This window comes from Triticum aestivum, chromosome 1B, assembly GCF_018294505.1.
Source record: "Triticum aestivum cultivar Chinese Spring chromosome 1B, IWGSC CS RefSeq v2.1, whole genome shotgun sequence".
In the NCBI taxonomy this organism is placed as follows: domain Eukaryota; kingdom Viridiplantae; phylum Streptophyta; class Magnoliopsida; order Poales; family Poaceae; genus Triticum; species Triticum aestivum.
Genome location: NC_057795.1, coordinates 598,834,533 through 598,859,056, shown reverse-complemented (window position 1 = coordinate 598,859,056; position 24,524 = coordinate 598,834,533). Strand labels below are relative to the sequence as shown.

Here is a 24,524-nt window from a genome sequence, read left to right as displayed (position 1 = left end):
TGAACTTTTTTTGTTCAAAATTGATGAACTTTTTTAAGTTGGCGAACTTTTTGTTCAAAATCGGTGAACTTTTTTCGAAATTTCATCACTTGTTTCCTAAATTTGGTGAAGTTTTCTCAAATTCACAATTTTTTTCAGTTTGTACGAACCTTTTTAATTATATGAACTTTCTTTGAAATTCACGTTTTTTATATTGTGCATTCATTTTTCATTTTTCTTTTCATTTTATCATAAAATAATAAGCATAATAGGCTGGGTACATAGTAAGGTTCTTTGTCCTCAATATAAACAGCGTAGTAAGGATAGGCTAGTGGCTGGGTTGGAATGTTACTGCGCATGCGATTAGAGATCGAATCCTGGCTCCACTCGCATTTTTTGCGATCTAACAACCTAAGTGTGTCTCGCTGCGTTTTCTGCGCCGGGCCAGTTCGCACCCCACATTCCGCCTTGACCCGCAAAAAAATTATGGGGCGCCGTAAAATCTCGGCCCCAACCCGTGTATTTGCGGGTTTCCTCTCACCGCTGCGGTGCCCTACATAGAAGTGAAAGTGGTTGGTGAAGGGACATTTCAGCCCGTGCTTTCCTCCACCAACCACCTCCTCTCTCCTCCCTCGTGTCGCGGTCACCCCGCCGCCCAAGATTCCGACGAAAGCAGCCGGCAGGAGCTCGCCAAAAGGCCACCGCACGCACGAGGCCTCCCCTCTCCCACCCCCTGCGCCGGCGGGCCGCCGGATTTACGGATCTGTGGACCTTCATCTCGTGGCCGCCGGATTTGGCTGTGCCAGCGGCTGCGCCAAGCGATGTAGTGGTCCGGGAGCATCTCCCGCAGCCCCGGCAAGGGCGCATCACCGCATGCAGGGACGGGTTCGTCCTCCCGGCGCCGCCGACGATTTGCGGCCATGGATTCGTTCGGCCGTCCACCGGGCTCGGCGCTCGCGCAGCGGCTCTGTGGCTCGCCGTTGCCTCTCATACAATGCGACGACTGCATGCAGACAGTGCTGCGGCTTACTTCGGCCACGCCGAAGCACCCCGGATGGGTGTTCTTCAAATGCGAAAATGACGGGTACGTGCACTTGCGGTAGCTCGGTTTGATAGCTCATTCTTTGGTTCAATTGCGGATCCTCATTCCGAACATGGTCATTCTTTTGTGTAGGGAGATGGATACTCATTTTGGTTTTGGGAAGGCCAATACATTGATTTATTGATAGAAAAAAAGTTAATAGATGTTGACGCACTCCTTAGTAGAACAGAAAACAATGATGCGGCTGCATGTTCAATTAGAGTGGAAGCAACGTCTACTTTTTCTGAACCAAAGATGAAGAATGAAGAATGCAAGATCAAGAATCCGTAGATCACCAATGAGTGCATGGAGAAGATATTGCTTCAACTAGTGGGGGCAGTTATGGAAGTTGGAAATCTTCTAAAATGCATAATTATGGTTCTTGTTTCTTTTGGTCTTACTATTCTAGCAAAGATTTAGTGATGTTTTAGGTATTCAATGTTGTTGAAAAAACAAAGAAATGCATTACGTTGGATCAAATCAAAGTGCAAATTTAGGTTTTCCGGACCGGGAGGAGTTGCGCAGATCAAACCCACGTAATATGCTTTTTTATGGGTCGGCTTTGCAGGGTCTGCATCCACGGCCGGGCACGCTGGCCCGTAAAGGCATTTTTTCGCGAACTGCAAACACGTTTTGCGGGCCGGACGGATGCGGGGTCTGACCCCGCAAAACCACGACCTGCATAAGTGTTTTACGGGCTGAGAAAAACGGATTATAAGGGTCGATTTTAGCTGCGACCGAACAGAACCCGTATAATCAACCCGTAAAAAAGAATATTCTCTAAATATACCATCTTCTTCCTCACGCCCTTCCCATATCGACCTTCGTCATCTCGGCGTGTGCGTGTCCTGCCTCAGCGACCATCTCTTCGTGCTCACTAGCGAGCGCGACCGGGCAAGGGCCAGCAGCAGTGCCGACTGCAGCAGCAGACGGCCGCAGCGCGGGCGGAGGCCAAGGCCGCCGGGGCAGCGCGGGCGGCGACCGAACTCCTTCATTCGCTAGCTACACGCGCATTCATTGAGCTGCTAGCTAGCTAGCTAACTGATCCATTCGAATCAATTCGGCTGGCTAGCTAGCTAGCTAGCTCCTCGTCGAGAGAACTGCAGGCCGGGGCAGCGAACGGCCGGCGGGCTCGGCGGACGATCGGCAGGTGTGGCGGACGGCCAGCGGGCTTGGCGGACGGGGCGGACGGCTGGCGGGCACGGCAGTGAGGGCCGGCGCTGCGGCCGGGGCGTGCGCCCGCGGCCGGGGACGGGCAAACGGGAGCGAGCTATGAAGTTTCGCTGGCAGTTGGACTCCCGCCAACGATCTTTCACGTATATAGGTCGTTCTCGGATTGTCTTCGAAATCCTTATTTTCACGAGTTCGACCGGAATGTTTGCGGTGCCTCTTAAAAAAATTACGGGTTGGGATGGTTTACAGGTTCTATTATAATTGTTTTTTTCGCTTAAAACTATAAACTGAGGGTTATTTTGTAGTTTCGTGCATTTTGCGGGGTCGGCTAGTTTAGGCTTCTCAAACGCATTTAAAAAGAACAAAGCGATGGGTTCGTGGGCCCCATCAGACGTAGTACACATTCTCTGAAGTGAATCCTGGGCCGGTCGCCTACGAGCCACGACGATCCAACGGCACGGGTCGGCCGGGCGCCTTTGCGGATCCCTAACCACCAGCGAAGAGAGACCTTCTTCCCCACGCCGCCACCTCCCGTCTCAGCAGGTTCCCTCCTCCATTCCTCTGCAGTTTTCGATCTCTCTTCTCTCTGCGTTCTACTTTGAAGGATTTTATTACTTGTTTCTGCATCCGGTTTGAGGCCGGTGACGATTGATATTTGGTCTCGTTCGTTGTTTCTGCATCCGGTTTGAGGCCATCCCGCTGAATCACCACCCATATTCTGAGTCTTCTTATTAAATATATAGCATTATCTTCTAGGTTTGACTTCTTAATTGTTTTTATTTTTATATTAAGCTAAAGTAATAGACAAGCATATGTCTCAATTCTCTTCACTAGGAAAGTATAGTTAATAATTAGGTCAAAATCTGTTTGTTTCTTGTAGTTCAGAAGACCAAACTGTGAACTTGAAGAAAATCTTTGGCTCCTAGTTGACGACCTTTAGCTTGCTTGTGTAGTTTCAATTCTAACTGCATATGAGAAACCATATCCCAAATTCAAGATATATATATATTTTTTTGCTTGGATTTGGAGCATTGATGCGAAAATTCATTCAATATGATATATCAGGTGTGACTATCAATCGCTACGTTCTTACTGAGCTCCTTTCCGTTTACTTATGCTTGATGTTATTGATATGTCTTTCCGGTATTCTTTCAATATAAACTAAGAACCAGTTTGTGAGGCAAATTGCTGGACAATTGAAATTCTGAGGCTTAATGCCAATAGCTTCAGGTCCTAGTATTGTTTATGTATATATCTACTTTTGTCTGTTCTTAAATTATCCTGGTGAAGATTCTCAGACCATAGGAAGTGCCGTATGAGAGACGGTAAACAACAGCTGCTTCTCTCCACTGCAAGTGTCCTCCTTCGGCCATAACCTTTGTGGTTTGATCTGGGCTGGAATCTCCATGTGCAGCTGGTTTGGTTCAGCTGTGTGCGTCATTTTAAGCGGGTCTAGGGATTCTCTCTAATCTTGTTTGCTCTGTTTTTTTGCATTGTATCTAATTGTCTGTTGCACCTAGTTTAGAAGGAAAAGGGCACCATGGGCTATTCGGCCTAACCTGAGACCGTATTTTGGTCGGTCTACAGAACTGGTTATTGTGATTAAATTTTGTTATGACTAGCTAACAAGTTGTCGTCAATCTGATTTGAGGATATTTTCTGGCAATGATGATAAATTTAAGGCTTGTTCTCAAACATTCACAGTTGCCGCCTAAGAGCTTTCGCCCAGCCATGCTCGAGAGCTAATGCTGATGTCTGAGTTACTTTGCTGTCTTCACTTATTCGTTGTGTTGCCTTGATTTTTTTTTTCTCAAAACATTCGCAGTTGCCGCCTAAGACTCCTCTTTGATGATTTCATTTTTATTTGCTGGTGTTTCATTTGTTTGACTTGCAGATCACTGTCCCATTGTTCAGCCGCCGTTCTCTTGGTGCATCTGAGTTTACAACGCTCCCGAGAGGTAATTCAGGTGCCGCTTAAGAGTGCAAATCTGTCTAGATGGTCTTGGGCTATGCTCGCCCCCAAATTCCAGATTAATCTCTGCTATATTGTTTTTTTTTGTTTGCTTTTTGTTGTCTGTATAATTCTAGTTCTTCTGGGACTGCTGATTTAGCGATTTGAACCTTTTTTGGTGCAGTGATTACTGATGGGAAATCCCCGTGAGCAACTCCTATACATCCATAGAATCTGAGCACCAACAAACAATAATTTTCTTGGATTCCTCTGATCCAAATATGAAGATGCACCGCGCATGCAAAATCTGTGGAGAAATAGGACACACCTACAAGGAACACCAGGATGGATGCCCCTACTGTGAAGCGAGTCATTTGGGTGAAGAATGTCCCACTATGCAAGTCACGTGTTTCATGTGTGAAGCGATTAACCACAATCCAGCCCAGTGTCGTCTACTCACCAAGACACAAGAAGTGGTTCAGCAACAGAGGAAAGGAATGAAGGAAGCTATCCAGGAATTCATGGCAGCACCCATGAAGAGAAGGAAGAAGAGGCGCTACGCCAAGAAGTGTAGAACAAGGGGCACTGTGCCAACGCGTGTCCAGAACTGAAAGGAGAGAGAGAGAAAGATGGGGGCGCTACTCCAGCCCGTGTCCAGAATTGAAAAGAGGGAGAGGGAGATGGGAACCTTGGAGCAAAGAAGCCCCATGACTTGTCAGGAGTAATTTGTTTGATACTCTTCCTTTCTGTAAGAATTCATTCAGTACACTATTCCAAGGGAGCTAATGTTAGTAATTGGAGGACAGCTATCTGAGGCAAGCAATAAGTGTATTAGGAAACTTTTTACGTTATCTTGGAGATGCTGGGTTGAGACGTGCAATGTCAATGGAAGAGGCTATACATTTCCTGTGTTGTGATTGCTATTTCTTTTGTGAGCAGAATATGACTAGTGGGTCCTTGCGCGGTGCTTTGCTGGTATGTCAATGTGCTGGGGTTTTTTGTTGTATTTGGCGTAAACTTGTAGCTTCGCTTGTACATTGCGCCAGAATCTGTGGGGGTTTACATATTGTTCTTCTTAAATCACCATGCACGCATAAACCTGTGGGCACATTGTGCCGGAATGTGTGTTGTTGGGTGAGATTCATGAGCATCAAGTTGCAAAATTTGTCAATCTGGTGAGGGGGTAAGGCTTTGCCTGGTGCAGCAGCTGCTGTGCAGACCGTAAGAGATGGCTCTACATTCCAACACCGATTGTGCTAAGTTGGTTGTGCAATATGCTCGGTGCTTTCCTGTGATGAGCACAAGGAAAACGTCCACGTTTATTCTGTGTAAATGTTAATTAGCTGGTGGAGTTTTGATTCGAATGACAAATTGATTTGTAGTAGAGTAAATAAAAAGGGTAGCCCTATTTATAAGCTGGTCATTTGACATGGATCTTCACACTTGTGCTACGGTGTTTGGTGCGGATATTAGTCTCTCAGGTCTCAGCCCTGGATGGCCAAGCTTGTTTGGTTCAACCCAAAGGTTTATAGCCGGCTCGTGGATGCACTGGCAGGATTTGTCGCTCCTCTGTGTCTGTGGTACAGCTTGTAACTGCTGTTCAATCCTCCATATGTAGACAGTGCGATCTGAGTGTACAAACCATAGAGGTACAGCTTACGGAAAACTACAGAATGTTCTTAAGAAAAACGTACAGCTTACGGGAAATCTGTGCAATCAAAAGGGTAGTACTATCAGATTTAGATCCGCTAAACTACTCCACGCCATGATCATCTAGCCATGGTTTCTGAAATGAAAAAAACTTAAATTTAATCATGACCAAATCCGCATGCAATAGCACACAAGAAAGACACTCTTCGGGCGCCACCGCATCAACAGGTAAGTATTTCATCTAGGCGAAGCAGAGGGCGAAATTCAAAGGCATGCTGACCGGATCTTATCAGGAACGGTCCAGAACTTAAAATCCGATGACCAACTGAGGCCGCAGAAGCCAATGCAGGTGAGCACGGACATCGCAGGGGTGTACTCTGTCAGCATTCTGCTTCCACCACCTACCCTGATGTGGAATTCGACGATCAGACCTGCAGAATTCGGACCTTTTAGCTGGTGCTGGGTCAACCCAAAGGCTAGCTTCAACGCCAGAGCTAACCTATTTGTGATGGTTTATATGTGGTCATGATGGATTCCAAATGGTCAGAAACATGGGTTCCAAATGGTACGAACCGGAAAATTGTGACTGTCCATTGGGGTAATCTCCTTTCAAAAGTTGGGGACCTTATTGATCCCGTCACAAGACAATGGGATGTAGAGCTTGTGAAGCAGATTTTGTGCAGCGTATACCCTCGATCCCTTTACCGTCGTATGGTATGGAACATTTCGTGGCATGGAGTTTGATGAAGAACGGCAGGTTTCTGGTGGAACTGCCTATTTTGCGGAGTGGGATCATCAACATGGGTCCAAGTTGAGGCGCACCAATGAGATGGGAGCCACAGGCTCAAATATGATCTGGGAATGTATTTGGAGGTTAAAATGCCCTAGCAAAGTAAAAAATATATTCTGAAAGTCTGTTTTTAATAATGAGGTCAAAACCTGTTTGTTTTTGTAGTTTGGATGCCCAAACTGCGAACTTGAACAAAACTATTTAGCTCCTAGTTGACGACCTTTAGCTTGCTTGTCCAGTTTCAATTCTAATTGCACATGAGAAACTGTATCCTAAATTAAAGTTTTTTTTTTGGCTTGGATTTGGAGCATTGATGCGAAAATTCACTCAGTATGATATATCAGGTGTGATTATCAATCTCTATGTTCTTACTGAGCTCCTATCCGTTTACTTTTGCTTGAAGTTATTGAGTCAGTTTGTAAGAGACCAGTTTTTTGTAAATTGTTGGACAACTAAAATTTGTTCAGAACTTTCATGTCATGCCAGCTGTAATCATTATGTAGCGCACAAGATGGTACGAATTGAGATAAAACAGAGTACATATGGTTGGAATGACTGAGCTACCCGGTTGTGAATTGGCTATATTGTAGTTATGAGGATGATGTTTGTCGCCCCCGTCTTAGGTTCTGCTTGGGTGGATCTGTGCTGATTGACATACTTATGAATCTGACTCTGTAGATGAAATTTTGACTATATTGTTTGGTGCTATGCTAACTTCTATACTGTTAGTTGAATAAAATAAAACAGGGATTTTATAGTAAGATATCGTGCATTATTTTTGAATTGTTCTTTTCCTTGGACAATGGCAATGACGATTTGCAAATGTTCAAGCTCAACAGACCAACTCATAGGTTTTCTCTCACGAGTTGATTTGTATGCAAATTATCCCGTTGAATTGAGACATCTAATATCTCATGTGCTTTTTAGTATTTTCTATTTGTTTGTTTGTTTGCTTTGGAGGGCATAGTTCGCCAAAAAGGCTTCCGCCCCGTTTTATAGATAAAGCACAAACCACAAATACACGGCCAAACGCATACAAAATGTGCAAAAACCCCACATGGTATATAGAATGATGACAACTCAGAAACACAAGACGTTACGTCGGAAACACAAGATAATGGCTCGTCATCTCTTTATCATGCAACCGTAGCACATGATGGGGCTATGATTTAATTCACTGCAGATTTACTGAGTAAGGAAAATTTTAAAGTCTTGGTCCTGAGAGAAAAGGAGAGGGTGAATTAGTTGTTTATATTTTTGGACATGACCATGCGGTAAAACTCATGTTGGTGTTGAAAATGCTCAAATATAGTTTGGGAATTCTTAAAGGAAATTTTAGAGGAAAATAAATATGCTAACCCTAGAAATACCATTTATGGCTTTCCCAAAATGTTTTTTAATAAATAACTAAAAACTTTTGTTTTTTTTGAAGTAATAGTGATCTTATATATAATAGACATCAGAAATAATTTTAAATGAATTACTGTTCTGAAAGATAAATACTTTTAGTTCAAAACTCATTTTTTTGGGTTTCAAAAAAGGGTTTATTTGCTTTTTGCCCAAAATAAATTTCAGTACAGATATTTTTGGGCTCTACCCACATGGCATGATCATTGGGAAATATTTGGGCCACATGATTGGAAGAGGATAGCTAGAGGGTTCTCTATGAATTAAAATCCAAAGGAAACACGAAATAAAATAACTAAAAGAAACAATAAATTCAAACAAGGCAATAATACTCTAAAAAAATTGAGTGAAGTAACGCAAAACATAGCATGTGAAAGATACCCCACGTCGAAGGTTATTTCCATAACAACAGGAATACTTGTGTTTTTTCTATATAGCAACCAAACACCGTGTATAATAGATTCATGGTGTTTTCAACTCTTACAAGATTCAATATGACAATGAGTCAATGACATACAATCTACGATTTTTTACATTCCTACCAATCTTGCATACCAAAGAGGCGCTTACACATACTGCTATTGCATGTCTGCTTCTTGGTTTCGTAGGCGGAGACACAATGATCACTCAATGATAGGCGCCGACATCAATTGAAGAATATGAGGATAAACCACAACCCCCTTTTTAATAGCCTAGAGGTTGTAGGATTAGTACAAGGATCCACCAAGGAGTGAAGTGAATCACGGAAACATAATCAAGTTGCACAATGCGTGATCCTCTTGCGGTTGAACTATTTTTCCTAATGTCACACATCCCAAAGTATGATCATGTTAGAATAACAACTGTGATTCTCACCTAAAGTTAAGAAGCAAAGTATGTCTGGACAACCAAAGAAATGTGCATGTCTCTTTCCTTGGCTACATTGGTCACATCTCTAGTGTGCGTAAAGAGGGAAAATAGTATGACATGCAACATGTTTCAAGAAATTAGGACTCTCATGGAACTCTTGCAATCATTGACAATCAAGGGTGGTTGTGGCCCTTGTGACATTCCAGCACCAAGGGTATGTGCACCATCTAGTGTCATTGTTATTGTGTGCTAGCTTCTGACAATTAGGTGGGCGAGAATCACTAAGTAAATCAAGAGACGGGGACACTCACCAAAAATCAAGAGAAGTAGTCAGAACTCCCCATTTCTATAGAGCTTAGAGGCTGCAGGTACTAGTGCAAGCATGCACCAAGGTGTACAACAAAGTAATGAAACATAATCGACTTGCGAGTGGGGCTTAGTCAATTGAATTATTTTTCCCAATGCCGCTCATCCCGAAAGCATGATCACAGAAGAATAGAAATTACAACAATTTTTTTCTCACTTAAAGATACGAAGTTTGGATGAACAAATAAGGAAACAACCTATATTTGCTTGCTTGGATACATGGGTCATGTCACCACTCACATCTTAGTATATATAATGAGTGAAAAGATACCAAGGTAAATAGTAGGTGCGGCTTTATTCCAAATATTCACTTACAATGGTGTATAGTACGACATGTCTTATTCACTTAGATCTAAGCACCGAGGCCATGCCTGCGAGTCGGAGGCCAAACCATGCACCAGCCCAGACGGGCCTAGGTCGGGCCTCGCAGGCCGCATTAACCATCACTTGCCCATCGGAGATCATAAACACGTCACCACCTCAACCTCCACTATGCAACACACATCCACAACACGTGTGCCCGCCGCTGCACCCAGCACCACCGCCATACAAAGCAACCAGAGAAGTGTCCCGCCACCATTATCCTCAAAGCATGTCAGCCTTCGTCAGCATGCGCTTCTGGCGGCGATGAGAGGAGAAAGGGGGAGCCCCCCCCCCCCCCCGGTGGTCGGGCGACCCGGGAGTGAGGAGAAGTGAGCTAAATGGTTCAACTTGGACCTTTCTAATTTTGTCTGAACCTAGTACATGACTGAAGGAAATATGACCTAGAGGCAATAATAAAGTTGTTATTTTATATTTCCTTATTCATGATAAAGGTTTACTATTCATGCTATAATTGTATTGATCGGAAAGCTAAATACATGTGTGAATACATAAACAAATACCGTGTCCCTAGTAAGCCTCTACTAGACTAGCTCGTTGATCAAAGATGATTAAGGTTTCCTAACCATAGACATGCGTTGTCATTTGATAACGGGATCACATCATTAGGAAAATGATGTGATGGACAAGACCCATCCGTTAGCTTAGCATAACGATCGTTCAGTTTATTGCTATTGCTTTCTTCATGTCAAATACATATTCCTTCGATTATGAGATTATGCAACTCCCGTATACCGGAGGAATACCTTGTGTGCTATCAAACATCACAACGTAACTGGGTGATCATAAAGATGCTCTATAGGTATCTCTGAAGGTGTTTGTTGAGTTGGCATAGATCGAGATTAGGATTTGTCACTCCGAGTATCGGAGAGGTATCTCTAGGCCCTCTCGGTAATACACATCATAAGCTTGCAAGCAAATGACTAAGGAGTTAGTCACAAGGTGATGTATTACAGAACAAGTAAAGAGACTTGCCAGTAATGAGATTGAACTAGGTATAGAGATACCGACGATCGAATCTCGGGCAAGTAACATATCGATGGACAAAGGGAATTACATATGTTGTCATAACGGTTCGACCAATAAAGATCTTCAAAGAATATGTAGGAACCAATATGGGCATCCAGGTTCCGCTATTGTTTATTGACCGAAGAGGTGTCTCAGTTATGTCTACATAGTTCTCGAACCCGTAGGGTCCGCACACTTAACGTTCGCTGACGATATAGTGTTATATGAGTTATATGATTTTGTGACTGAATGTTTTTCGGAGTCCCGAATGAGATCACGGACACGATGAGGAGCTCCAGAATGGTCCAGAGGTAAAGATTGATATATAGGATGATGGTATTTGGACACTGTAAGTGTTTCGGGTGGTACTGGGTACTTATCATGTCACCGGAAGGGGTTCCGGGCAGCCATGGTAGGTTATTGGGCCTTATGGGCCAAAAGGGGAAGAACACACCAACCCTCAAGGGGCTGGTACGCCCCTCTACCCCCGCCCATGCACCAAAGTGTTGGGGAACGTAGCACGTAATTTGAAAAGATTTCCTACGATCACGCAAGATCTATCTAGGAGATGCATAGCAACGAGAGGGGGAGAGTGTGTCCATGTACCCTCGTAGACCGAAAGCAGAAACGTTAGTTTAACACAGTTGATGTAGTCGAACGTCTTCGCAGTCCAACCGATCAAGTACCGAACGTACTACACCTCCGAGTTCAACACAAGTTCAGCTCGATGATGTCCCTCGAACTCTTGATCTAGGAAAGTGTCGAGGGAAAGTTTCATCAGCATGAAGGCGTGGTGACGGTGATGGTGACGTGATCTGCGTAGGGCTTTGCCTAAGCACTACGATAATATGACCGGAGGAGTAAACTGTGGAGGAGGGCACCGCACACGGCTAAGAACAATTGATGTGCTTTGGGGTGCCCCTGCCCCTATATATAAAGGAGGAGGGGAGGAGGCCGGCCCTAGGAGCGCACCCAAGTGGGGGGAAACTAACTAGGACTCCCAATCCTAGTCTCCCCCCTTTCCTTTCTTTCGGAGGGGAAAAGAGAAGGAGAGGGAGAGGGAGAGGGAGAAGGAAAGAGGGCCGCGCCCCCTTCTCCCTTGTCCAATTCGGACTCCCTTAGGAGGGGAGCCACCCCTTGCGGGCTCCCCTCTCTCTTCCTATGGCCCATGTAGGCCCAATACTTCCCCGGGGGTTTCGGTAACCCCTCGGTACTCCGATAAATATCCGAAACGTGCCGAAACCATTGCGGTGTCCGAATACCATCGTCCAATATATCAATCTTTACCTCTCGACTATTTCGAGACTCCTCGTCATGTCCGTGATCTCATATGGGACTCCGAACAATCTTCGGTCACCAAACCACATAACTCGTAATACAAATCGTCATCGAACGTTAAGCGTGCGGACCCTACGGGCTCAAGAACTAGGTAGACATGACCGAGACACATCTCCGATCAATAACCAACAGCGGAACCTGGATGCTCATATTGGTTCCTACATATTCTGCGAAGATCTTTATCGGTCAAACCGCAATGACAACATACGTCATTCCCTTTGTCATCGGGTGCCAAAGATTCGATCATCGGTATCCTCATACCTAGTTCAATCTTGTTACTGGCAAGTCACTTTACTCGTTCCGTAATGCATCATCCCACAACTAACTCATTAGTCACATTGTTTACAAGGCTTATCGTGATGTGCAGTTTGCCCAAAAGACAAATTTTTTTCTCTCAATTTTGTCGAGTCATTACACTGATTCAATAAATGATTATCAAGCCGGCCCAAATCATGATCTTCACTAACTTCGATTTGGTTCTCTCGCGAAAATCATGATTATCAGAGATGAGAACCATGAAAAGCAAGATCCCGAATAAGAAAACAGAAACTTGCCATTCGTTGGTTATTAGAAGCATCCCAAAAGCGTCCGGGTCAAAATATGGCTTTCAAATTAAGTTCTGAATTAGTAGATGCTACCAAAGGGAGTGGGGGTGCCATACGCAAAAAGGAAGCGACTCATAGAATGACAGAGGCAAATAGAGATCTTGCACATTACCGAGAGGGCCCAGAGATACCTCTCCGATACTCGGAGTGACAAATCCTAATCTCGATCTATGCCAACCCAACAAACACCTTCGGAGAGACCCGTAGAGCATCTTTATAATCACCCAGCTATGTTGTGATGTTTGATAGCACTCAAGGTATTCCTCCGGTATTCGGGAGTTGCATAATCTAATAGTCAAAGGAATAGGTATAAGTCATGAAGAAAACAATAGCAATAAAACTTAACAATCATTATGCGAAGCTAACAGATGGTCTTGTCCATCACATCATTCTTCTAATGATGTGATCTCGTTCATCAAATGACAACACGTGTCCATGGTCAGGATATTTAACCATCTTTGATTAACGAGCTAGTCAAGTACAGGCATACTAGGGACACTTATTTTTGTCTATGTATTCACACGTGTATTAAGTTTCCGGTTAATACAATTCTAGCATGAATAATAAACATCTATCTTGATATCAGGAAATATAAATAACAACTTTATTATTGCCTCTAGGGCATATTTCCTTCAGTCTCCCACTTGCACTAGAGTCAATAATCTAGATTACATTGTAATGATTCTAACACCCATGGAGTCTTGGTGTTGATCATGTTTTGCTCGTGGAAGAGGCTTAGGCAATGGGTCTGCAACATTTAGATCCGTATGTATTTTGCAAATCTCTATGTCTCCCTCCTTGACTCTATCGCGGATGGAGTTGAAGCATCTCTTGATGTGTTTGGTTCCCTTGTGAAATCTGGATTCCTTCGCCAAGGCAATTGCTCCAGTATTGTCACAAAACACTTTCATTGGACCCGATGCACTAGGTATTACACCTAGATCGGATATGAACTCCTTCATCCGGACTCCATCATTTGCTGCTTCCGAAGTAGCTATGCGCTCCGCTTCACACGTAGATCCCGCCACGACCCCCTGCTAGGAACTGCACCAACTGACAGCTCCACCATTCAATATAAATACGTATGCGGTTTGCGACTTAGAGTCATCCGGATCAGTGTCAAAGCTAGCATCAACGTAACCATTTACGACAAGCTCTTTGTCACCTCCATAAACGAGAAACATATCCTTAGTCCTTTTCAGGTATTTCAGGATGTTCTTGACCGATGTCTAGGATCCACTCCTGGATTACTCTGGTACCTCCCTGGGAAACTTATAGAAAGGCACACATCAGGTCTGGTACACAACATTGCATGCATGATAGAACATATGGTTGAGGCATAGGGAATGACTTTCATTTTCTATCTATCTTCTGCAGTGGTCGGGCATTGAGTCTGACTCAACTTCACACCTTGTAACACAGGCAAGAACCCTTTCTTTGACTGATCCATTTTGAATTTCTTCAAAACTTTATCAAGGTATGTGCTTTGTGAAAGTCCAATTAAGCGTCTTGATCTATCTCTATAGATCTTGATGCCCAATATATAAGCAGCTTCACCGAGGTTTTTCATTGAAAAATTCTTATTCAAGTATCCTTTTATGCTATCTAGAAATTCTGTATTATTTCCAATCAACAATATGTCATCCACATATAATATTAGAAATGCTATAGAGCTCCCACTCACTTTCTTGTAAATACGGGCTTCTCCAGAAGTCTGTATAAAACCATAAGCTTTGATCACACTATCAAAGCATATATTCCAAATCCAAGATGTTTGCACCAGTCTATAAATGGATCGCTCGAGCTTGCACACTTTGTTAGCACCTTTAGGATCGACAAAACCTTCTGGTTGCATCATATACAACTCTTCTTTGAGAAATCCATTAAGGAAGATAGTTTTGACATCCATTTGCCAAATTTTATAATCATAAAATGTGACAATTGCTAACATGATTCGGACAGACTTATGCATCGCTACGGGTGAGAAGGTCCCATCATAGTCCACTCCTTGAACTTGTCGAAAACCTTTCGCAACAAGTCGAGCTTTGTAGACAGTAACATTACCGTCAGTGTCAGTCTTCTTCTTGAAGATCCATTTATTCTCTATCACTTGCCGATCATCGTGCAAGTCAACCAAAGTCCATACTTTGTTCTCATACATGGATCCTATCTCAGATTTCATGGCCTCAAGCCATTTCGCAGAATCTAGTCTTGTCATCGCTTCCTCATAGTTCGTAGGTTCGTCATGGTCTAGTAACATGACTTCCAGAACACGATTACCGCACCACTCTAGTGTGGAACATACTCTGGTTGACCTACGAGGTTCATGATACGTCTCCAACGTATCTATAATTTTTTATTGTTCCATGCTATTATATTATCTGTTTTGGATGTTTAATGGGCTTTAATATGCTCTTTTATATTATTTTTGGGAGTAACCTATTAACCGGAGGCCCAGTGCCAATTTCTATTTCCCCCCTCTTTTAGAGTTTCACAGAAAAAGAATACCAAACGGAGTCCAAATGGAATGAAACCTTCGCGATGATCTTTTTTGGAACAAAATCAATCCAGAAAACTTGGAGTGGAAGTCTGGAACTCCGCGAGGCGGCCACGAGGCAGGAGGGCGCGCCCAGGGTGGTAGGCGCGCCCCCCCACCCTCATGGGCCCCTGATAGCTCCACCGACATACTTCTTTCGCCTATATATACTTTTATACCCTATATTGATCAGAGAGATCCACGAAACAACTTTTCCACCACCGCAACCTTTTGTACCCGTGAGATCCCATCTTGGGGCCTTTTTTGGCGATCTGTCGGAGGGGGAATCGTTCACGGAGGGCATCTACATCAACACCATTGCCTTTCCGATGAAGTGTGAGTATTTTACCATAGACCTCCGGGTCCATAGTTATTATCTAGATGGCTTCTTCTCTCTCTTTTATTCTCAATACAAAGTTCTCCTCGATGTTCTTGGAGATCTATTCAATGTAATACTGTTTTGTGGTGTGTTTGCCGAGATACGATGAATTATAGATTTATGAACAAGATTATCTATGAATATTATTTGGTTCTTCTCTAAATTATTATATGCATGATTTATATCTTTGCAAGTCTCTTTGAATTATCGGTTTAGTTTGGCCTACTAGATTGATCTTTCTTGCAATGGGAGAAGTGCTTAGCTTTGGGTTCAATCTTGCGGTGTCCTTTCCAAGTGATAGTAGGGGCAGCAAGGCACGTATTGTATTGTTGCCATCAAGGATAAAAAGATGGGGTTTATATCATATTGCTTGAGTTTATCCCTCTACATCATGTCATCATGCTTAATGTGTTACTCTATTCTTATGAACTTAATACTCTAGATGCATGCTGGATAACGGTCAATGTGTGGAGTAATAGTAGTAGATGCAGAATCGTTTCGGTCTACTTGACACAGACGTGATGCCTATATTCATGATCATTGCCTTAGATATTCTCATAATTATGGGCTTTTCTATCAATTGTTTGGCAGTAATTTGTTCATCCACCGTAATACATGCTATTTTGAGAGAAGCCACTAGTGAAACCTACGGCCCCCGGGTCTATTTTACATCATATTAGTTTTCCCTCAACTTGCCAATTTCTATTGCCGTTCCTTTTATTTTGCAATCTTTACTTTCCAATCTATACAACAAAAATACCAAAATTTTTACTTTACTATCTTTATTAGATCTCACTTTTGCGAGTGACCATGAAGGGATTGACAACCCCTTTATCGCGTTGGTTGCAAGGTTCTTGATTTTTTGTGCAGGTACTAGGTGACTTATGCGTTGTCTCCTACTGGATTGATACCTTGGTTCTCAAAAACTGAGGGAAATACTTACGCTACTTTGATGCATCACCCTTTCCTCTTCAAGGAAAAACCAACACATGCTCAAGAGGTATCAAGAAGGATTTCTGGCACCGTTACCGGGGAGATCTACGCTCAAGTCAAGACATACCAAGTACCCATCATAAACTCTTCTCCCTCGCATTACATTATTTTCCATTCACCTCTCGTTTTCCTTTCCCCACTTCTAAAATGATTTTCTAAAACCTTTGCCTTTCTGTCGCCATGGCCGAACCAAAAGGGGCTAAGGGTTTTCTCCCGGGTTTTCATACTTTGGATAGTCCCTGTGTCTATCTAAGCTCATAAATAATGATGCTATGGAAAGACCTACCGGGGTTATCGATGAGAGTTTGAACAATTTTGATGAAGATGACCCTGGAATTTTTCATTATTTGCTTGATGAATCTCTGCAAGATGCTTGGGATAGGCTATTAAGGATCGGAGCCAGCTATGTGCCTCAATATCAAATTGAGATATACTTAAAGAGTTTTTATGTTGGCTTACCCTCTTCTTTCAAGCAAGTTTTGGATTCTATTTTTGAAGAAGGTTTTCTTGAGGGGGATGCCCTCGATACCTATGAAAAGATGAAGCTATATTTCGGCACCCCATGAGTGAAAAGGTTGAATCCACCTCTCTTTTGTGTTTTTATCAGAATAAAATTATCAAAGAGATGAAGGCCAACTTAGATGCAAATTTTCGTAGTGTGCTTAATCTTTCTTCTAGCATTAATGGCCACGTGCTTTCACAAAATAGAAAGATAAGCGATTTAGATAAGAAAGTCTCTCTTTATCACCAAAAGGGAGAAGATGGCAATACCTAGATCTATTCTTGTTTGTATGCCTAGCTAGGGGCGTTAAATGATAGCGCTTGTTGGGAGGCAACCCAATTTTATTTTTGTTTTTGCTTTTTGTTCCTGTTTAGTAATAAATAATTCATCTAGCCTCTGTTTAGATGTGGTTTTATGTTTTAATTAGTGTTTGTGCCAAGTAGAACCTTTGGGAAGACATGGGTGAAGTCTTTGCGATCTTGCTGTAAAAAACAGAAAATTTTGTGCTCACGAGATTAGCTGCCATTTTTTTAATGGAGAGTGATTTTAGGTTGATTCTTTTTGAAGATGATTAATAGACAAATTCCTCAAGTCTACCAATTTATTTCAGAATTTTTGGAGTTACAGAAGTATTCGAACATATCAGATTGCTACAGACTGTTCTGTTTTGACATATTCTGTTTTTTGTGTGTTGTTTGCTTATTTTAATGAATCTATGAGTAGTATCGGGGGGTATGAACCATAGATAAGTTGGAATACAGTATGTTTAACACCAATATAAATAAATAATGAGTTTATTACAGTACCTTAAAGTGGTTGTTTATTTTCTTATACTAACGGAGCTCATGAGATTTTCTGTTGAAGTTTTGTGTTGTGAAGTTTTCAAGTTTTTGGGTAAAGATTTGATGGATTTTGGAATAAGTAGTGGAAAGAGCCTAATACTGGGGATTCCTAAGGCATCTGTAACGCCCTGGATTCATTGCGCCAGGTGTCCGCCAGTTATTCACCGTCGTTGCCATGTCATTTCCTTGTGTGTTGCATTTTATCATGTCATCATGTGCATTGCATTGCATACGTATTCATCTCATGCATCCGAGCATTTTCCCCATTGTCCGTTTTGCAATCCGGCACTCCTATGTCCCCCCGCGTTCCCCCTTTTGTCTCTCGTTGTGAGCGGGTGCTAAACTTTCTCGGAATGGACCGAGGCTTGCCAAGCGGCCTTGGTATAGCACCGGTAGACCGCCTGTCAAGTTTCGTGCCATTTGAAGTCCGTTTGGTACTCCAACGGTTAACCGGGTAACCGTAAAGCCTCTTTGTCTTGCAGCCCAACACCCCTCCAAAGTGGCCCAAAAACCCATCGAAACCCCATCCATGCCCTCCGTCGTTCGATCACGATCGTGTGGGCAAAAACCGTGCCTCATTTGGACTCTCCTAGCGCCCAGAAACTATAAATATGCCCTCTCCCCCGAAATCCCGGGTCCAAACCCTAAAAATCTTCCATCTCCGTGCCGGACATGTCCGTCCGCCGCTGGACACACGTCGCCGCCGCCCATCCACGAATCGGGGTGCGCCACGTGGTTCGCCATCGTCCCTCCGCGCCGCGGCCCGCGGGGCCCATCCAGGGCCCGCGCGAGCCCGCGCCGCCGCGCCTCCCGGCCCGCGCCCCGGGCTCCGTCCCGGCGCTCGCCGCCGCCTCAGCGCCTCGCCGTCCCGCCTCGCCGACCCCGCCGCCGGGTCTGCTGCCCTCCGCCGCCAGCGTCCGATGCCCCTCCGTCACCGCCTCCCCACTGGCGTCTCGCTGCCGCTCGGCGCATTTGTCCCCGGCCCCGCCGGCGAGCAGCAGGCTGCCGCCGGCCGCGCCTCCGCCCCCGCAGCCTCCCGCCGGGTCCGCCGCCCCCTGCCGCCGGCGCCTCGATGTCCGTGGCCGCGCCTCGCCGTCCCGCTCCTCCCCGTTCAACTCCGGCAGCCGCGCCGCCCCTTCTCCGGCAAGCCTCAAAAACTGCGCCCCGATCTGGATCTGGAAGACAAAGGTTGACCCCGTTTTTCGTCCAAGTCCCTGATATTTTTGCATAATGTTGCCTTGTTCATCGCATCATAACTCTGCGTCAATAGCTCCGTTTTGTGCGTGTAATATGTCAAAATGTTCGTTCTGAGATGCTCTTCATTTCATTCCGTTGTGCCATGCTTGTTTGAGCTCATCTTGATGCCTGAATCATCGTTGCAAGAGTGCTATGTGATGTTAATCTCCTGAAACTGTTATAACTTGGTGATTTGTCATTTTTGTTGCATTCGATGTGTGCATCCTATGAGGTTGATGTCTACATGTGTTTTGATCTAAATCATGCCATATTCACAGAGGTGCAATCCATGTATTTTTGTGAGTCTTGTACTGAGTGCATCGAGCTTGTTAAGTAGGATACTTGCTGATTCTGTTATATTTTGTTGCCATGAAATTCTGCTGCTACTAATCATTCTATGCATAATCTGGAGATGTTCACTAAGGATGTTTTTTATACATATCATGATCTATCCATCCATGCCCCTGGTTGCATTTATAGCCTGCTTTAGCTTGTTGTAATCTTGCTCCAAAGTTGCTAAATAATGTTGCTATCAGCCTGTCAACATTAAGTTCTGTTTTGCCATGTGTTTTGCTAGTGATGCAGGCACTCTATGAACTTGCTATTGCCATACTTAGCTTCATAAACATGTATTCTTACTGTTGGTTGCCTTGCCATGCCATGTATTGCTCTGTGGTGAGTGGTTCAAGCTCACTAACATGCCTACTTATCGTTGTTCCTGCCATGTATGAATCTGTCATATAACTTGCTATGTTTACATGGGTGCATCATATCGTCTGATCCTTTTTGGCTCATTGTCAGTAAGGGACATTTGTTCTATGAAATTAGTAGATTCATGCCGTGCCTTTGTTTGCCATGATAAGTTCCTGTAACATGTTGTTTGATAGCTCTAAACATTGCAACCTGATGTTATTTCTGCTAAGCCTGGAACTGTTATTATTTGCAATCTTGCCATGCCTTTTTGAGCATGTTCTAGTGATTTCTGGAGATAGCTCATTGTTCATGTTTTGTCATGCTTTACCTGTACATCAGGTCCATGCCTTTTGTTATTATGTTGAGATGTTGTAGGATATTGTTTTGATACTTGCAATATGCCTAGTTGTTGTTTTGGACAGATTGTTGCTATAACTTGTATAGAGTGTATGTGTTGAACCGTTGCTCCGTTTTGAGTGTGCTCTATATGAAACTTGCTTGGTTTTGCATGTAGTTTCATATTATCATGTTGCATCCTTGTTTTGAGGTGTTTGCTTGATGTTTGTATGCATTTTTGCATCAATGCCATGTTTAACTTGTTTTGCTCATATCTTCTAGGCCGTAGCTCCAAATCTAATGAACTTTATATGTAACTTGACTAGAATCTCGTGTAGATCATCTTGGTGCATTTTAACTTGCTTTTTAACAACTTGAACATAAGGTTTATTCAGATCTGGACCAATTTCGAAATTTACATATGAGGACTTACCGGAATTGTTATATGTTGCTTGCGGCCTCATTTAAACTTGCTATGATGTCTTGCTCTTGTATGCATCATCTCTTGCCATGAGTAGCTTCATGTAGCTTTGTATTGCATCATACTTGGTTGAGCATCATGTCATGTATATGTGTGGTGTGTTTACCATCTTGTGTGCTTCTTCTCGATAGTTCCCGTTTCGTTGCGATCGTGAGGATTCGTTCATCTACGCTTGGCTCGTCTTCGTCCGTTCGTCTTCTTCCGTTCGTCTTCTTCATGGACCCGTTCTTCTTCCTTGCGGGATTTCAAGCAAGATGACCGCTACCCTGGATCTCACTACTATCATTGCTATGCTAGTTGCTTCGTTCTATCGCAATGCTGCGCTACCTGTCACCTGTTTATCAAGCCTCCCAATTTGCCATGTCAGCCTCTAACCTTTTCACCCTTCCTAGCAACCATTGTTTGGCTATGTTACCGCTTTGCTCAGCCCCTCTTATAGTGTTAGTTGTAGGTGAAGTTGAAGATTGCTCCATGGTGGACAGGATTATGTTGGGATATCACAATATCTCTTATTTAATTAATGCATCTATATATTTGGTAAAGGGTGGAAGACTCGGCCTTATGCCTGGTGTTTTGTTCCACTCTTGCCACCCTAGTTTCCGTCATACCGGTGTTATGTTCCCGGATTTTGAGTTCCTTACGCGGTTGGGTGATTTATGGGACCCCCTTGGCAGTTCACTTTGAATAAAACTCCTACAGCAAGGCCCAACCTTTGTTTTACCATTTGCCTCACCTAGCCCTTTTTCCCTTGGGTTTCTAGAGCCCGAGGGTCATCTTTATGTTAGCCCCCCGGGCCAGTGCTTCTCTAAGTGCTGGTCCGAACCAAAGCCCTTTGCAGCGCCCCCTCAGGGAAACTTGAGGTCTGGTTTTAGTTGTACGGACTGCTCATCCGGTGTGCCCTGAGAACGAGATATGTGCAGCTCCTATCAGGATTTGTCGGCACATTCGGGCGGCTTTGCTGGTCTTGTTTTACCATTATCGAAATGTCTTGTAAACCGGGATTCCAAGTCTGATCAGGTCTTCCTGGGAGAAGGTATATCCTTCGTTGATCGCGAGAGCTTATCATGGGCTAAGTTGGGACACCCTGCAGGGTATAAACTTTCAAAAGCCGTGCCCGCGATTATGGGCAGATAGGAATTTGTTAATGTCCGATTGTAGATAACTTGACACCAGATCCGAATTAAAACGCATCAACCGCATGTGTATCCGTGATGGTCTCTTTTCGGCGGAGTCCGGGAAGTGAACACGGTTTTGGGTTATGTTTGACGTAAGTAGGAGTTCAGGATCACTTCTTGATCATTGCTAGTTTCACGACCGTTCCTTTGCTTCTCTTCTCGCTCTTATTTGCATATGTTAGCCACCATATATGCTTAGTCGCTGCTGCAACCTCACCACTTTACCCCTTCCTTTCCCTTTAAGCTTTGCTAGTCTTGATACCCATGGTAATGGGATTGCTGAGTCCTTGTGGCTCACAGATTACTATAACAACAGTTGCAGGTACAGGTTTATGCGATGATCATGACGCGAGATCGATGTTTGCTTGTTTTGGAGTTCTTCTTCTGCTTCTTCTTCGATCAGGGGATAGGTTCCAGGTCGGCAGGCTGGGCTAGCAGGGTGGTTGTCATTTGAGTTTCTGTTTGTGTTTCATCCGTAGTCGGATGATGCTCTAATGTATTGTGATGTTGTATTCGTGTGGCATTGTATGCCTCTTGTATGTATCCCCATCTATTATGTAATGTTGATGTAATGATATCCACCTTGCAAAAGGGTTTCAATATGCGGTTCTATCCTTGGTGGGACCTTCGAGTCTCTTTAGGATAGTATCGCATATTGGGCGTGACAAGTTGGTATCAGAGCCTCGACCTACCTTAGGAGCTCCCCTTGATTGATCGTGTAGTTTGGCCGTTGTTGAGTCTAGAAGAAAACTGTTTTCGGAGTCTAGTAATATCGGAGAGTAGGGATTCTTTTTACTCCTGAGCCCCTTCGTCGCTCTGGTGAGGAATCTTGACGTAGGTGTTTTGAATTACTCCTCTTCCCCTTCAAATTTTTCTTTAGGATCACGCAATTGATTTTTCCGATCGTTGTTCCTCAGCTCTTGTCATCCGGTGCATTTCTCTTCAAGTTGAATTGAGCCTCTTCATCTTTGCCAAGTTCAATCTGAAGTTGTCTTTCTTTTTCCTACCCACCCACCAATTTTTTCTCCTCGGAGACAGAGTTCGTAATCGAGTATCCTTCCTACTCGTGCGAAGTCTTTGTTTTCTCTCCTCAATTGTTTCAACCGGTGTCTTCTCTTCAAGTTATTCGTCGTTTTTTCTCCCTTCCAGTTGCCTGTGTTTTCCCACCCTCCCACCCTTTTCTTCCAGGAGTCTGACTCTCTCTCGACCATCTATTTCATTCATGTGGAGCCTCCTAAGTCTTCCCTCAATCATTTCAACTGATGAATTCTCATCTCGGTGGACATTCTTCATCTCTTTTTCTTCTCCGGTGGATTCAATTCTAATTTTTTGGTAGTGATTATATTCTTTTCCTTCGATCAAGTGTTCTCCCTGCTCATTCGCCTCTCGCCAGTTTGTCCTTCCGGAGTGTTCAGGACATCTCAGGAGATTCGTCAATGTTCCAATTAATTCGAGGTTGTCACCTCATTCAAATATTTCAATTGTTCCGGTGCTTCATCTATCTGTTCATCATCCCTTTCCAATGGTGTTTTTCTCTCTAGTGGGCCCTAACCCACAGGTCTTTTCCCTGGATCTTACCTGACTCTTCTAATTTCCCTGGAGTTATTCTCAATTCTTTTCAAGTGTGACGTAAGAATGAATTTCATCAGTCATATGCCTTGTCCAAGATCGCTTTCAAATTCTTTTCATTATTGGCTCAACCTTTTCGGTTTTCATTCTCCCGGAGTATCTCAGTATTTTGGTGCTGTTTCTCGTCGTCACTTGAAGACCGAAGAAGAGTTTTTCCTCTCAATCTTTCCGTTCTCCCGAAGATTCGTGGTTCTAGCTTCATATTATCCTCGCGAATTATTCCATTTGTTAGATATTCTTTGCTTAACCATCCGGAGTATGTCAGAAGTTGTTTTCCCGTTTCTTTTCATTGGAGGCCATCATTCCAGAAGAATTCTTCGTCCTCACTTTTCAGCTACCATTATCCAATTATCCCGGTGCTTCATTCAAATGTTCTTTAAGTAGCTTGAGTTCTTCCTGTTCCTTGTATCTAAATCCCCTCAGCCATATTTGATCGTCTACTTCTTCCCGGTGATTCATTCTCTTTCATCACTCATTTTCGAATTCTTACGGTGGTTCGTTCAAGATTATTTTTCCTTGATTATCATATCTATTCATTCGTTCTTTTCAATCCTACCGGTGGTTCATGAAGACCTTATCAAGTTTGCGATATGTCACTTCTCAATCCTTTTCAAGAAGAATAAGTAATATGCAAAATCCATTGCTTGTCATCAATTTAATTTGATGAAGGATAAGCATACAATAAATCTTATTCTTATTTCCTCAAAGTGATTAATTCCTTCTTTAGGAGTTTGTTCTTGATGAATAAATTCTAGTTCCAAGTGTTTTTCATCTTTTCTTTTCCGGAGTTCAAATATCCTCGGCATCTCGTCGAAAACCTCCATCTAAATCACCACAAGGCTAATCTTCTTCTTTCTTCCTTTGTTCTATCTCATCATCCTTTTGTTACCGGAGTTCTTCATGGTGGTTCTTCATGATTTAATTCATTCTTCAAGAGTTCATCAAGACTTTGTTGGTGGAATTCAAATATATTTTCTTCTTGCATCTCAAAGTGCAACTAATTCTCCATATTCTTTTGAAGTGGAGTTTTGCATTTCTTCGTTCTTCTGAGCTATCCAATCATTTCCGGTTGTGGCCGGTTGTTACCTTATAATCTTGAGATGTTACCTATAAGACCACAACAAGCTTATTCTTTTTGTTGTTG

General features: G+C 43.4%; 1 long non-coding RNA gene, 2 other non-coding genes and 2 pseudogenes across 3 annotated transcripts; all 5 read left to right on the top strand.

Moving 5' to 3' along the window:
- Positions 1-2,641: 2,641 nt before the first annotated feature.
- Positions 2,642-5,218, top strand: LOC123096690 (uncharacterized). The gene is made up of 3 exons (XR_006446691.1): positions 2,642-2,776; positions 4,128-4,191; positions 4,369-5,218. It is a non-coding gene; the product is annotated as an uncharacterized lncRNA (long non-coding RNA).
- LOC123151644 (uncharacterized) lies at positions 2,870-2,959 on the top strand (annotated as a pseudogene).
- LOC123151685 (small nucleolar RNA Z112) lies at positions 3,512-3,693 on the top strand. Its single transcript, XR_006475774.1, has one exon. It is a non-coding gene; the product is annotated as a small nucleolar RNA Z112 (small nucleolar RNA).
- A 2,000-nt stretch (positions 5,219-7,218) lies between the features above and the next one.
- LOC123152395 (uncharacterized) lies at positions 7,219-7,297 on the top strand (annotated as a pseudogene).
- Positions 7,298-7,425: 128 nt separating this feature from the next.
- LOC123152066 (small nucleolar RNA Z107/R87) lies at positions 7,426-7,529 on the top strand. The gene has a single exon (XR_006476012.1). It is a non-coding gene; the product is annotated as a small nucleolar RNA Z107/R87 (small nucleolar RNA).
- The last annotated feature ends 16,995 nt before the right edge of the window (positions 7,530-24,524 follow it).